Consider the following 12022-nt stretch of genomic DNA (forward strand, 5'->3'; position numbering starts at 1 on the left):
TTTTGTAGGATTTGTATATTATATACGAGACTTGTAAGTATTGAATTTAGTATAATTAATTATAAAATTAAGTCTTACAGTATTAAGTTTTATAAAATTATTTTGCTACAGTATTTTTAGTTTTCAGTAATAAGCGATATTTAAACAAACATATATTTATAGTGTGTGTTCGACAGAAATTATTTTTGCCGAATTATTTTACTATTTAGCTTATTTTTGCTATATTTTATGGCCCTGCTGGATTTTTTGGTATTATTTATGGGTTCCACTGTACTATTTCAGCTAACTTTTACCTTTATCTATAGTATTTTTAGCAAAAAATTTTTAATTTCAGCAAAATAAGCAGATCTCAAACAAACCCTTATACTTGAAAATTGATGCAAGAAATAACTAACCATTTTGGTATGGAAACGTGGTGGACTATTGTTTAAGCTAGATTGAATTTGAAAATGAGAATTACTTAGAACAATCAATAGGTGGTTAGACACATTCTTCTTCTTCTTCTTCTTCTTTTTCACTAACAAAAAAAACCCTTTATTACGATGCTTATCATGGATATTTATAGCCAATAGTTAGTTATTGGTGATGACACTAACTCATATTTATCACATGTTAGATTACAATTGTAACATATTAATAGTATATTATATTTAATATAAGAAGAGAAATGTTATGTTCACAATATTTGTAAGATAAATAATAAATGACAGGTTGTTATTGGTGGGTAAAGAAGTAATTTCAGTGACGAGTTTAAATTAGAATCGGTAACAGCTTATCACATATGATTTCTTATGCAAATGTGGTGGAGTAACACTTCTCATTTAATAAAGCACATGACTTATGCTTCTAACAAATAATGACTTCTTAAAACCCAACCTTTGTACGTGCCTTTAATTAATTTTTCTTCCAATTTTCAAATACTAAACCAAATTTTGTACGTGTGAATAATTGGATATAGTTACAAAACCACACATGTGACATGTGAAATCATGGTTTTCAGACTCGGACCGTTCATTGAACCGTAAAAGAGAGAGGTTCAAGGTTTTTGAGGTCGAACCGAGGTCGAGCCGGGGTTGAACCGTGATGACGTCATAATTAATTTAATAATTATTAAAAATATGAATTAAATTATTAAATTAATATAAGTAGAAAAATGAACTAAAATAGTCTAAATAAATATAAAGATCTAATTTTCAAATGTCTTTTTTATATCACAACTTTCATAAGGCAAATAAAAAATATGAAATCTTAAGCAAACATAAATATTGTTTGATAAAACTCAATATTTTACTTTTTTAATCTTTTTATAAGATTTATGTCTAAATTATTTCAAGTTATACTCAAGCCCATTACACCATCCAATCAATTGTTTTATGCCCAAGCCCATTTGAATATTCAACTCTTTAAGAAAATTTTTAAAATAAAAAAATAAACAAAAGCTGGACTGCTGGAAGAGTGGCCGGATAAAGACTTAAAGCTTTACAAAATTGATTAAAGAAGGAGCCCAACGAAATTTAAAAAGAGTGGTTGACAGAAAGCAAGCTGTCAATCATCTTCAAAGCCTATTCAAGCCTGCATATTTTACTTGACTATATTTATGGTATGTGGTTGTAAATATTTGACACTCCCAACTCCAACCATTCAATTTTCCACCATCCTTTGTCATTTCCAATGTAGTCACATGCTTGGGTTCATAAAACTAAAATCAGTACAAAAGAAAGCACGGCTCTTGGAGTATCTCAATGGCTTGAATACTTAATAACAAGTACAAAAGAAAGCCAAAAAAAAAAAAAAAAAAAAAGGCAAAAGAGAAGTTAGCATCTGGAGGTGAGGAAGAAACAAAGAAGAAGAGTAAGATGCTTGGGTTAGTCATCTGGAAGTTAGTCACATGCTTGGGTTCACATGATTATGGCTGCTTGTTGTGACTTGTGAGGGTTGATTTCTTCATTTTTGCTTTTCTCCTTCTTCTTCGTTGTCTTCTTCTTCCTCTGCTTCTTCTTCTTCTTTGTTTTTTATTTTTATTTTTCTCCCTTTCATTTGGTTCCAGATCTTAAAAAACTCAAAAAACTGCTGAAGTATTGGCCAAAACTTTGCCGAAAAAAGGGAACCGTTCGAACCTCAAAAACTGATCACGGTTCTCAGAACTGTACGGTCCGACCACGGTTCACACAGATTTCTACTTTTTTCCATAGAACGGTTTTTGAAGCTAAAAAAACCGCAAAACTCAGAGGTTCACGGTTTTTCCGGTAGGACCGTACGGTCTGGTCCGAATTTCAAAACCATGTGTGAAATATAGCCCTTGGGATTGGCTAACCTTGTGTCATGTTCCTTTATCGTGCCACATCACCATGTCATGTCAACATCTTCCATATATTGTATGAGACTTATGTATCAAGGAATCAATGATGCTGTCAACTAGTAAAGTTTTTGATGGCTAAATAAGAGATTTAGAGTTCAATTCTCGCCTACACTAAAAATTAATTGGTGTCTTAATCTAATGATAAAGAGCTATCATTAGGAGCGAACGCCATATCTTTAAACTCTCCTAAAATAAAAAATAAAAAAAAGGTGGCCACACAAGTCTAAGAGAAAGCGTAAAGGGTGTTAGATCCTTCATCATCTCAGCAAAAGTTCCTACTGCTCGAGTATGCTTTGCAAGTATTCTCCGTGAAGATTGTATTGTTCAAACTATATTGACGCAGGTATATAAGTCTTCATTATGTCAAGTGTGAATTCATTTACTTGTTATATTTTATATTTAAAGTCTCTTAGAGCATTCGCATCAGCTCAGGTATAGTCTTCTAAAATACATACACAGTGTAAATTTTACACATTTTGAGCAAAAAAACACCCACATCAGTGGGTGTAAAAATTTGTAAATTCGGCCATATTTTTCCAAGAGCTACAGTACCCGTGTATATTTACACGGGTACTGTAGCTCGTGTATATATTAAAATAATATATACCGTTCGCACCAATTTTTCTCTCTCTTCCCTGTGCTCAACAACCTCAGCTCCTCCTCATCTTCTTTTCCTCAGATGCACACAAACAAACTCACACACAAACACATCCATACAGACAACTCAACTCAGATACACTTGCTAAAAAAAAAAAACAGAGATACATGAGCAATTAAAAAAAAAAAAAAAAAAAAAAAAAGCAAAAGAGAAGTTAGCATCTGGAGGTGAGGACGAAACAAAGAAGAAGAGTAAGATGCTTGGGTTAGTCATCTGGAAGTTAGTCACATGCTTGGGTTCACATGATTATGGCTGCTTGTTGTGACTTGTGAGGGTTGATTTCTTCATTTTTGCTTTTCTCCTTTTTCTTCGTTGTCTTCTTCTTCCTCTGCTTCTTCTTCTTCTCTGTTTTTTATTTTTATTTTTCTCCCTTTCATTTGGTTCCAGATCTTAAAAAACCCAAAGAACTGCTGAAGTATTGGCCAAAACTTTGCCGAAAAAAGGGAATCGTTCGAACCTCAAAAACCGATCACGGTTCTCAGAACCGTACGGTCCGACCACGGTTCGCACGGGTTTCTACTTTTTTCCATAGAACAGTTTTTGAAGCTAAAAAAACCGCAAAACTCAGAGGTTCGCGGTTTTTCCGGTCGGATCGTACGGTCTGGTCCGGATTTCATAACCATGTGTGAAATATAGCCCTTGGGATTGGCTAACCTTGTGTCATGTTCCTTTATCGTGCCACATCACCATGTCATGTCAACATCTTCCATATATTGTATTAGACTTATGTATCAAGGAATCAATGATGCTGTCAACTAGTAAAGTTTTTTATGGCTAAATAAGAGATTTAGAGTTCAATTCTCGCCTACACTAAAAATTGATTGGTATCTTAATCTAATGATAAAGAGCTATCATTAGGAGCGAATGCCATATGTTTAAACTCTCCCAAAATAAAAAATAAAAAAAAGGTGGCCACACAAGTCTAAGAGAAAGCGTAAAGGGTGTTAGATCCTTCATCATCTCAGCAAAAGTTCCTACTGCTCGAATATGCTTTGCAAGTATTCTCCGTGAAGATTGTATTGTTCAAACTATATTGACGCAGGTATATAAGTCTTCATTATGTCAAGTGTGAATTCATTTACTTGTTATATTTTATATTTAAAGTCTCTTAAGCAAATTCCGAACTAACTCTAGTAAAATTCATAAAATTTGTTAAACAAAATATATATATATATATATTACATAACTTTCACAAACTATCAACAAGTGTGAGTATATATATATGTTACATAACTTTCACAAACTATCAACAAGTGTGAGCCTCTAGTTTCTTAAAATTTAATGAATAAAATTTTTTGACAATAGTATTAGTATTATTTTAAGGCAAATTTTAGATACAGTTTCATAAGTGATATATCTTAAAATTTTCAATTAAATTTTGTTTAGGATTTGTAGTTAAATTTTATTTAATATTTTAAATCAATTCTCCTCAGACACATCCAATCATGTTAGCTTATGATTGGACTACATTACTTACATGAGACCACATTAGTGAAAAGTAAAATTATTGTGCATTAATCACAAATTAACACAAAACATGTTGTGAAATTAGACATAAATTTAGATGTGTCTATACTCTATAGAGTTTCCATTTTATATTAGATGATGACGTGATACACGACGTTGTTACCAAAAATTATTTTGACTCTTGCTTGTAGACACTATAGGGTTTCCATTTAATATTAGACAATATGATAATGTGATAATCTCACATTCGTTTAATTAGAGAGATCTAATATAAATGTAAGTAGAAGAAACATCACGTTATTATATATACAAAATTAATTATCTACGAACTACATCTTCTTCTTCTTCTTTTTTAATTTAATAACAAAAGTTTCAACTTTCAGGTCATAGATTCTCAAAAAAATCTTTCACGTCCTAGAAGAAAGAGCAAAATAAGTATTAAAAAAAACCATAAAAATATCACCTTGCATTGCTCTCTCTCTTTCTCTCCAACCCTATAGGCTACAGCAAGAAAATAGAATGGATTCTTCAATTAATGTTCCTCGATGGACACCAAACCCAAGTCCATCAAAATCATTACTGAAAGAGGCCGAGACAAGTGCAGGATTTGATGATGATATAGAGATGCAAAGCATAGCTTCTGGAGAAGAAGATGGCAGGTCGACATGTACCACAGACAAAACGTTATTCCCATTTAGCATTGCTCATGACTTCGCTATTTCTAGTGCTCCCCACGTAGATATTCATGAAGCATCATCTCTAAACTCCCGAGTTACACAAACGTTGGCGATAGAACAAGAAAATTACTTAGCATTCAAGGAAGTTGATTTTGTGTCAAATAGAGATCTAGGTCTTTTCTTGACATGGAAGGAGCTGTTGGTTACAGTGCCTGATGGAAAAAGTGGCCGCCGGCCGATACTTGAGGGGCTAACTGGGTACGCTGAACCGGGAAAGATGCTGGCTATCATATATGGGTCCTTCTGGCTGCGGCAAGTCAACTCTTTTGGATTCTTTGGCAGGTAATCTTTCAATTTCAGAAATGACTGTTTCTTCTTTCTCTCTTTTATTATTATTATTATTAGTATTATTTAATAGCCAATCAAAAAAGAAAAGCAATCCATGGTCATGGTACTGAACATATTAGGTTATGAAATTGACATGATAAAGGGTAAAATTATTATAATATTTTTCTTATAAAACATGATAATAAATTTATTGATCATAGCAAAAAAAATTAAGTTATGAAATAAAAATATATTTTCTTTTTTCTAAATAAAACAATTAAGAATAAACAATTTGTAATTTTGTATACTCTACCAAATATCTTTATAAGGTATAGTTAAAAAAATATAAGTTCTCTCTCCAATGATATTGGTTACCTAAGCAAGGTGGAATTTAAAGCTTTCCAAAAAAAGGTGGAATTTAAAGGTCATACAAAAAATGCTATTCCCACTCCTTCTGTATAGTATCTATGTACATCTATTTTTTTTTTTTTGCTAAGAATGTACATCTCTAATTCGAAGTATTGATTTTGCATTACAATCTTCTTCTTCTTTTTTTTTCATATAAAAAAATGTGCAAAATGACATCCACATATTACGTACGTAGTGCACGCACAAAAAATGCAAAATTTATGAAACTAGTACAAATAGCCTTCCCCTGCCGTTTTAAAACTCTTTTTCTCTAATTGGTTGTGCTCAAGATATTTGTGTAATTTGAGATAAATGGCCTAATTACCTAGGCAATATTTAGACCCCAAATTTTAATTACAATTAAGTTAATTAAGATAATTAAACAATTAATGAGGATTTATTTAATTAGTCAAATTAACTAAACATTGAAATCACAATTGCATAAATAGACAAATTTAACCAAATAAATTTTCTCCAAAAAAAAAAAAAAGGCAAGATAGGTAGGGGTGTCAATTCGGGTTAGCGTGTCGGGTTCGTGTCGTGTCGAGGTAGGGGTATTCGACTAAATGGCTCAACCTTAACCCAACCCATTTAATAATCGTGTCATGATCCTTCAACCCTAACCCAACCTGTTAATAAGGCGGGTTGACCTGACCCAACCCATTTGATACGCTTAATAAACGAGTCGTGTTGAGTTGACATGAATGTAATACAACCCATTTTTACCTGCATAATACTAAATATAATATCTATCTAGAAATAATTATTTTTACATCTCAAAAAGCAGTGCATACACTTCAAGTCTTCAACCCACATTCAAAATAATATAATTCAACAAAAATATAACATTCATCTAGTAATAAGTTTTTTACATTCCAAAAGAAGTGCATACACTTCAATTAAAATTCAAAATAACAAAGTTTCACAAAATAAAATAACATAGTTCAATAAAAATATAATATTTTTGGAACTCGCCAAATGTTAAGTATCAATATTGAAAGAATTTGAGCAAACAGTAGACTAATCCTGACTATGACTATGATTATCATTCACAAATTCTTTGTTGATATCCGAATTCATAACATCTTCCACAAGCTCATCCAATTTCATTTGTGTAAGTTCTATGCCACCAAAAAAGAAGAAGAAGAAGAAGAAGAAGAAGAAAAATATTAGTAGTTCTAAGGTCTGTAAAAATTTTCAATTATATCCCTTGTAAATTTTTGTAATTACTTACTTTTCTTTTTAAATTTAAAATATATGTTGGATATAAAAGGTATTTGATAAATCTAAGATAAAATAAATATTTATTTGTTATATGAGTTAAACGGGTTGTGTTAAGTGGGTCATTTCGGGTTGACACAAATAAATTGGCGTGTCAAACGTGTCTATTGTGGGTTACGCGGGTTGACCCGTTTATGACTCATTTCTTATCGTGTCGCTTTCGAGTCGACCCGTTTATGACCCAAACCCATTAAGGCCTAACCCTAACCCGAAAAAACCCGTGTCGGGTTCGTGTCATGTTTGCGGGTTGGGTCGAACATTGACACCCCTAAAGATAGGTCTCGCGAGTCATCTCCTATATATAGTGGAAAATAAGAGTATATATAGTCGATATGAGTAGGGTACAAGTACAACAGAGGATCCAAATAACAAAATTTCCTATTGCGTGGAGGATTCGCAGGATAGGTCTCACGGGTCATCTCATGAAATCAATTTTCAATTGAATTTTAAAACTTCACACTCAACCCACATGCTATTTTTGTGGGACATGGTCTTGCAGATCATCTACTTCTAGAAGCTTCGAAATTAATGGACCTCCAAACTGAATTTTAAGCCCAACCCAATTACAAGTAAAGCTCACAAATTCAAGGAAATTTAGCATAAATTACAAGAAATTGATATGGACTAAAGCCAATACTAAGATATGAGTAGGGTACAAGTACAACAGAGGATCCAAATAACAAAATTTCCTATTGCGTGGAGGATTCGCAGGATAGGTCTCACGGGTCATCTCATGAAATCAATTTTCAATTGAATTTTAAAACTTCACACTCAACCCACATGCTATTTTTGTGGGACATGGTCTTGCAGATCATCTACTTCTAGAAGCTTCGAAATTAATGGACCTCCAAACTGAATTTTAAGCCCAACCCAATTACAAGTAAAGCTCACAAATTCAAGGAAATTTAGCATAAATTACAAGAAATTGATATGGACTAAAGCCAATACTAAGGGTCCGTTTGAATACCGCTTATTTTGCTGAAAACTAAAAACTGAAAATATTATAGCAAAATAATTTTTAAATATGTGAATGTGAATAGTGCCGTAGAACTCATTTTTAATGAAAATTTTGTTGAAAAAAGGTGTTTGTGAGTCCTGTGAACCGTGCACAGGACCCATTGGAATCTCTCAAAAGTGCTGGAACGCGCTTCCAAAAAAAAAAAAGGGTGAAATGCAGACGCAATAAGTTTTCAGCTATCCAAACATATACTAAAGGCATGGTAATTACAAGAATATATAACTTAACATAAATAATGGGAGATCTACATATCATTTCAATGCAAAATATTCATGTATTCATTGCTTGAAATTTAAAGAATGAACAAATTAGTAAATAAATAACGTATGCAACAGAGACATAAAGGGTTTGAGGGGTTTGGAAATAGGATATTAACAGTATTGTGGAATGGGTGAGGGAAGAAGGGATGGATGAGAGAGAGAGAGAGAGAGAGAGAGAGAGAGAGCAAAATGAAAGATTTATATAAGTGGTAATACGAGTTACGTGGGGCTTTGGAAACCAAGTGAAGGAGGAAAATAGAAATATGAAACATTATTAAATTCCATTGATTTAAATATGGAATGATAAACAACTAGCTATTGCAGGAAGGTTAAGTTCAAATACGCAGCAAACTGGGGAGATCTTGATAAACGGACGCAAAGAAACGCTTGCTTTTGGAACATCGGTATGCAAAAAGGGTTATATCTGTGTATTATGTTTACCAATGGATATGTAATATGCTTAATCCATCAAAATACTTTCTCATGAAATTGTATGGACTAGATGGTTGTCATTGCTTGATTTCATTGATAATTCAGAGTATAGTTTACGGTGTTTCTTTGTGTTAGAACTTCATTCACTGTCCTTTGTGTGTGTATGTTTCTAAAAAAAATAAAAGGAAAAAAAAAAAAAATCCTTGAAGTACTTCTCATTAATTTCCAAGTCTCAAGGTCTAGATAAATTAGAACTTGGGTTAAAAGTGCTGTGATTTTTTTTCCCAAAAAATTGCCTCCTAAATTGCCCTTTAACTTTTTCTTACTTTCCATGATTTAGGCCTATGTGACTCAGGATGACACCTTAATGACAACACTGACAATAAGGGAAGCTGTATACTACTCAGCACAACTCCAACTGCCTGATTCAATGTCAAGATCTGAGAAGAAAGAAAGAGCTAAGATGACTATAAGGGAGATGGGCTTGCAAGACTCCATGGACACAAGAATAGGAGGGTGGAGCATAAAAGGCCTTAGTGGTGGACAAAAGAGAAGGGTTAGCATTTGTATTGAAATATTGACACGCCCAAAGCTTCTTTTCCTTGACGAGCCAACTAGCGGGCTAGACAGTGCAGCATCTTTCCATGTCATGAGCAGAATCGTTAAGCTAGCTCGTCAAGATGGAAGGACTGTTATTGCATCAATCCATCAACCGAGCAGTGAAGTTTTTGAGCTCTTCAGCAATCTTTGCCTCCTTTCTACAGGCATGACAGTCTATTTTGGTCCTGTTTCAATGGCAGAGGAGGTACAAGAATATTTATTTTACAATACATTCATGTAAAATCAACATTGTCTCTCACCTTTTTAAGCCTTATTGAGTTCATCTTTTTTCTTTTAAAAACTAAATAAAAAATAAAATAAAATAAAATCTTTGTAGCATGCATCAAATGAACTGTTTAAAATAAATTTATGAATTCTAGGTATATATAAACTTTTTATGCAGTTGTTTGCTTCAAATGGCTTCCCATGCCCAACTCTGAGAAACCCATCTGATCACTACCTTAGAATTATCAACAAGGACTTTGATGCAGTAAGTATATAGATTTTTCTCATTATCATCCCCTACTATTTGATATAATCATCATGGATGACAAATTGTTTAAGAAGCATGCATGTGAACCATTCGTTATCAAAACTAGGACATCGGGCAACCTGGTGGCATAATAAGGACTGAGGAAGTCATTAATATTCTTGTCAAGTCATACAAGTCATCCGGGACTTTCCAGAAAGTTCAACAATTGGTATCTAGGATATACCAACAGGTAGTTATTAATGTTAATACTAATTGATCAATCATTATCTTCTTAAAATTGAAAAGAAAGAGAGTTAATTTATAAAGAAATATATTAGTTAACAACTAAGGCTAAGTTCTTTGTTTTGTAGAAAGGAGGAACTTTGGAGAGGAAGGGAAGCCAAGCAAATTTCATAACCCAGTGCCTAGTTTTAACAAGAAGATCCTTTGTAAACATGTATCGTGATTTAGGCTATTATTGGCTTCGTCTTGCGTTCTATATTGCATTGTGTTTATGTGTCGGGACTGTCTTCTATGACGTTGGATTCACCTTTGGCTCAATTCAGGTAATGGATGAATATAATAAATCTTCTCTATTATGTGTAACAGGGACTAAATGTAACATAGTGATCATATCACTCCGAAGCTAATTGATAATTTGAAACCGATAATCTAGTTCATGCTCAACTCTATTTTAAATTTATAGGCAAGAGGTTCAATGCTGATGTTTGTTGCGGCTTTTCTGACTTTTATGGCAATTGGTGGATTCCCTTCTTTTGTAGAAGACATGAAGGTCAGTCATTTTTCAAATCTTGAATAATTTCATATGAAAGACAATTTTATATAGAGTAAAAGCTATTATACATAAGAAAAAATAATTGAAACTATAACTTGGTCATTGAAAATTATGACTTCAAGTCAGAGTTTTAGTTGCCTTTTAATGCGTGTAATAAAAAACTACTCTTTTTTATTTTTTGGTTGCTACACATACTTTGACCTTTATATTTATTCTTCAACAATATATCAGATCTTCGAGCGTGAAAGATTGAATGGGCACTATGGAGTTGGCGCATATGTGATTGGAAACACGTTGTCTTCCATTCCTTACTTGCTTATCATCTCATTAATTCCTGGAGCAATAGCTTATTTCCTTGTTGGCCTTCAAAAGAGTTTTGAACACTTTGTCTACTTTGCATTGGTCCTCTTTGTGTGCATGATGTTGGTTGAAAGCCTAATGATGATCGTTGCGAGTATAGTGCCAGATTTCCTCATGGGCATCATTACTGGAGCTGGAATACAAGGCGTGATGATGCTAAATGGAGGTTTCTTTCGACTACCGAATGATCTTCCTAAACCTTTTCGGAGATACCCAATGTACTATATTGCATTCCATAAGTATGCCAACCAAGGATTCTAATTGGCAGGTAGAAATGGGCTACTCCAAGTGGATTGATCTTGCTATCTTGTTGGGGATGGTGGTTTTATATCGGCTTATGTTTTTGGGCATTGTAAAGATTGTCGAAAAGGTTAAGCCGGTTGTTAAAGCTCTTGGATCTGGACCTTCCAAGCATTCGAAATAGATCGCAAAGAACACTTAGCTAATATTCAATCCTTCACTTCAGGGGTAGAAGTGAACCAAGAATTGTTGTTTGGGGGCCAAGCTTAAACTATTTATTTGCAATTATTCATGAAAAACTCTAAGTAGAATGTGTGTGTATGGAGATATATATATATATATATATTAGTTTTATCAAATATAATACCTATTAATACTTAAAAAACTAAATGACCAATTGAGTATCTCTTATTCCTTTGAACAATGTACCGAAGTACATAACATTCATGAAATTAAATACATGAATACAATAAGGAAAATGCTGAAATCACAAACTATTTTACAAATTGCCAAAGTGATGAGTAGTTATTCATAAGTAAAAAAATGATGTTAGTAGAAATTAAGAACTAGAGTACTACTACAAGAAGACATAATATTAATAGAAATTTAAAAAAAAATCATATAAACCAATATGAAACTATAGATAAAAATAAAAATAAGATCAATT

At 32.9% G+C, this 12022-nt stretch overlaps 1 pseudogene; it reads left to right on the forward strand.

Moving 5' to 3' along the window:
* Positions 1-4969: 4969 nt before the first annotated feature.
* On the forward strand, positions 4970-11720 carry LOC136061230 (ABC transporter G family member 1-like; annotated as a pseudogene).
* The last annotated feature ends 302 nt before the right edge of the window (positions 11721-12022 follow it).

Source organism: Quercus suber, unplaced genomic scaffold (assembly GCF_002906115.3).
Source record: "Quercus suber isolate HL8 unplaced genomic scaffold, Cork oak 2.0 scaffold_9, whole genome shotgun sequence".
Classification (NCBI taxonomy): domain Eukaryota; kingdom Viridiplantae; phylum Streptophyta; class Magnoliopsida; order Fagales; family Fagaceae; genus Quercus; species Quercus suber.